The 4,891-nt window shown below is 35.7% G+C and overlaps 1 pseudogene; it reads left to right on the top strand.

Annotated features, from left to right (window-relative positions):
- The first annotated feature begins 3,160 nt into the window (after positions 1 to 3,160).
- Positions 3,161 to 3,299, top strand: LOC120245048 (annotated as a pseudogene).
- Positions 3,300 to 4,891: the final 1,592 nt, after the last annotated feature.

The following is a 4,891-nucleotide window of genomic DNA, read 5'->3' on the forward strand; positions in this document are numbered from 1 at the left end:
AAGCAAATGCGTTTATTTAGGCAAACAACCATATGTATTAAAATTTAAGTAAATTTAAATGTATGTGTTTAAAAAAAGATATCCAGTGATTTTATCTAAACAAATCAAATGGATTTAATGCACATTTGCTAGAAAATTCAATTAAAATATTTAGATATTTTCATTTAGTTGCAAGAAGACACTGACAGACTGTAACAATCTCCTACTTTTCAACACTAGATGTTAATGTCAGTGCAATCTAGCTAACCCATCTCCTTAGCACAGAGCACTAACATATATTTCTACAAATAAATAATAGTATATGATAGCAGAAACATTTAAAGTCTTCTTAGTTCAAGGAATCTGAAGTACTATATACTTTGAAAAGAGTTAGTAATATGTAAATAAAAGACTTAGCTGTGAAGATTTAGGCTGTTGCTGGGTAATTTTCTCACACCTTCTATTATTTTCCACAGATACGGCTCTATAGATATTTACTCTCATATTGAGAGACATTTTAATCTCCCTGACCTGTTCGTTCTTTGTTTGAGGACAACTAGGGGGTGGAAATTGTTTTTATTTTTCCTCAAAAAGAAATCTCTGTCCCTGAAGACCTTGACACATCACAGCACATCATTTTCAGACTCAGGTCACATTTGAAGGAATGTGTGGTACAGTACAGCATCAACAAAAATAGGCTGAAGTTTCCCTAAATCCCAGTCACTGTAACTCTTGGTGACAGATTCACGCTGCTACTAATCAGTTTCACACCAGGGAGATACACACGGTGGAAACACGCAGATTGGGAACAGCACAGAAGTCGCTTGGAAAATGTCTGAAAACCAGAGCTTTCCAGCATCACCTCTCTGTGCCAAAAACTCAAAAACATATGCTTCCCCCTTATTTTTTGTGGATTTTTTTTTATGTAGAAAAATTAGCTCCTGGTAGACTGTTGCCTGCTCTGAGACTTATATCACTGGATTGAGTTTTGCCATTTCTAAGGGGAGTTAGGAAAGAAACATCAGTCCATTTGCCTATTACCAAGGCAAATTAGAAACCATTTTCCACCCAGTTTTCTTTCCTTTTTTTTTAAAAATACAGTTTTCAGAGTTACAATCAGCTATCTGAATTATTGTTATTACTGGCCTAATCTTAGGTTGCTATTTTCATCTCCTAATAAAGAGATGCAGGAAACAGGTGAAGTCTTGGATCTCAGCCCAACATGAAAGCTGGAACACAGAATCACGGTGCTCATTTGGTATGAGTAACATGAAGAATTGAGCTCCTTTGTTAGCTTCATTTACATGTACAAACACTAAATCTTTCAAACCCATTCATCAGAATTAAAATACATATTTGGTATGAGTTTAATATCTTAGATAATTCATAAAATGAGAAGTCTTACAGACCTTTCAGGTGAATTTTCAGTGGCATGGATGAGTAGTAGATCAGGTTCACTTCTATGTGTAATTGCTGTCTGAAGATTCATTTTTCAAGGTAAGAGAAGATGAAAACTAAAATTACATCAAATGAACCTCCACAATACAAGGAAAATAGATTGAAATAGCCACAATTCAATAATTTTGTCCAGATGCAACAATAAAACAGGAAATAGGTGCCCCAGGATCAGTTATAATCAAAATCATCTGGCTAAATTGTCCCACTTGAAAAAGTAATGAAATGATTGGCAAATCTCAATTATTAGGTTTGATTTTATTGTACTAATTGTTCCATCAAGTAGATCGACAAGGTTTAATTATCCAACCTAGGAAAGCATACCAGAGTGTTGACAGGGGTGTGCTAAAGAAATAATTTCATAGATTTGTCGGGGAAGTAGCAGGGACTTACCACATGAACACCAGAAGAGAGATGAGTTTCTTTCCACCCACCATCAGCCTCCATGTGTGAGAACATACACTTGACCAGACATGTACAGCTGACGTGTAGGTTTTGGTATGATGTAGTAGGAGTGTCAGGGTACATAACTGTCTTTCTTTTTACCACATAACTTTCCCTGAGGTTATAGTCAATGTTTGTGTCATGATTATATTGGCTATTTGGAGAATCAAGTCCCTAAAATTAGAGGTATGTCTTTTTCCCTAACAACCCCAGAAGTTAATCCCCCTTATCAGAACACATGAGACCACGTCATTCTAATACTTCCCTCTGCTTCCCTTTTTGGAACCCATGAGGTACTCTGGCTATCCAAATGCCAGATTTTTTTTTCACTGTATTTTAAAGGTTCCAATGTCATTTATCCTCCATTCCAGTGCCTTATCTTACCTGTCTCCAAGTCCATTTGTCACCACTACTGAGCTCTCTGTGCTCAAGACAGGAGAATGTTGTAAATTTAAAAAATGTTGTTTTCCCTGGATATCAGGAAAGACTCCATAGATTTCATGGGAGCATCTTTAGCGGGATACCCTAGATAGTCTTTCTATATTAGCAAGCATTGGTTTCAATGATCCTTGAGATTGAGTTTAAAGTAATAGCCAGTTACTTTATTTTTGTTTTGTATCAAATTTTAAAAAATGAATCCACAAGGGGCTCCTGGATGGCTCAGTTGGTTTGGCATCCAACTTCAACTCAGGCCGTGATCTCTTAGTCTGTGAGTTCGAGCCCTGCATTGGGCTCTGTGCTGAACAGCCTGGAGCCTGGAGCCTGCTTCAGATTCTGTGTTTCCCTCTATCTCTGTCCCTCCCCTTCTCATGCTTTGTCTCTCTCTCTCAAAAATAAACATTAATTTTTTTAATGAATCCATGAGACCAAAAATTATCTTGGCACATAGAATACTCAAGTGATTACTTCAATGAAAAATTAAAGTATATCTTAAATTCTAGGGAAAAAATTGAGACATTCAATTCAGGAAATAATACCACTATAGCACCAAAGTGAAAGTTGTGTTTTTTACTTAGTACAGAAGCATTGAGTTTTATTTTAACAATTTCATAAATGCACAGGGTGTCCCTGTATTATATGCCAGAGTCTAAACAAGTAGAAAGGAGTAAGATTTGTTTCTGGACTACTACTAATTTACAGATATTTGCAGAAATATCAATGTCCAAATCAAAGGAGTTCCTTTTATTCAGTAAATGTATTTTCGAAGAGCTATACCATAAAATAGAATTTTTAAATAGTGTCATAGTCCTCACTTACTTTCTCTATTTAAAAGAATGGTGGTATTGCTTCTTGGCCTTTTGACTAAGATCAAGTGTAGTATTTGTTCTTATCAGTTTAAAAGAATGGTGGGTGGGAAGGTAGACTAAAGTTGAGTTCTTCCGTTGTCCTTTTCACTTTCCCAACCTATCAGTGGATTCCATGAGTATCATTTGAGAGCTAGGACAGATACACGCAGACCATTTGAAAGATCTGCATTTTATTTTATACCATTTTGTTTCTTTATTTTATATTATTTTACTTTAACTTTTTTGGTGTGGTAAAGTCAACTTCAGCTGCTTGCTGGGGGTTTTCAATAAATTCTCTGAACATTTATTTAAATAATTTTCACTCCAAATTGTGTTGTAGTCAGCTCGAGTAAGAAAAACTTTGTGGCTCTAAAGTGTTAAAACACACAATAAAGTCTTGATTTGGGAATGGTATGTTTAGGGACATTGATCTTAAGTTCTGTTAATGGAAGTGTTATCTAAATCTCATTCATGTAATGAAAATTTCTCCAGCTGTTAAACCACTGAATCTTCTGTCACTTTGATATAGAGGTTAGACAACAAAATGGATTACCTTGTCCATCAAAATGTGCTAGGAGAGAATATCCTAGTCACATTTGGAAAAGGAATGACACTGAAATATGGGGTAAAGGTCATAAGGAATTTGAGGAATTCAGGAAAACACTAATCACTCGTGAAGGGGACAGAATAAGGGGAATTTGATACTAAAGGTGTTGCTAGAACTTTTTAGAGAAAAATAGTGCAATGTTGAGCTTCAAAATACTCTGGTATGCTTTGCTGAAGAGGAGATGGTAACCATAAATCCCTGGGGGGGGGGGGTTTCCGGTATTCATATAGAAACATGTAAAGATCATCTAAATTTAGAAACTGACCTGCCTAATCTCCACAATTGATGCCTGTGAGCTTTATTTGATGTCCTATTCTGTTGTTGGTTTGGATTTCAACATTATTTAACTCTTACTGTATTTTGTTCTCATGACAGCAAAAAATTTAAAATAAAAACAGATTGAAAGGACAGTCTTCCTTATAAACACTGTATGAAAAGACAGTCTTCCTTATAAACACTGTATCTTAATGTTCCAGGAAATTAATTTTTATAGAAATATAAAATGTTAATTTTCTTTCCATACAAGAAGTTAAAATCATATATGGATATCATAGGCAGAATTTATTTAGGAGTCCTAGCACATTTTAAAAATTCATAAGATCTAGTTCAATTGCTTTTTTTTTTTACATTTATTTATTTTTGGGAGACAGAGTAAGACAAAGGGTGAGCGGATGAGGGGCAAAGAGAGGAGGAGACACAGAATCCGAAACAGGTTCCAGGCTCTGAGCTAGCTGTCAGCACAGAGCCTGACGCGGGGCTCAAACCCACGAACTCTGAGATCATGACCTGAGCCGAAGTTGGACGCTCAACCGACTGAGCCACCCAGGAGGCCTGCTTTCTTTTCTTTTCTTTTTTTTTTAAGCTTAGAAAATGTTCTGGAATGATGAAGGTCCTTAACTTATACAGTACCTATTTAAAGTAGTCAAAAGGAAACCAGAAGCTCCCTGTCATATGTCATCAGAAAAATGCAAATTAAAACAACAATGAGATACCATTACAAACCTATATAGAATGAGTAAAATACAAAACACTGACACCACCAAATGCTGGCTAGGTTATGGAGAAATAGGAACTCATTCATTGTTGGTGAGAATGCAAAATGGTACATCCACTTTGGAAT

This window comes from Hyaena hyaena, unplaced genomic scaffold (genome assembly GCF_003009895.1).
Source record: "Hyaena hyaena isolate Hyena2069 unplaced genomic scaffold, ASM300989v1 scaffold_399, whole genome shotgun sequence".
Taxonomy (NCBI): Eukaryota; Metazoa; Chordata; class Mammalia; order Carnivora; family Hyaenidae; genus Hyaena; species Hyaena hyaena.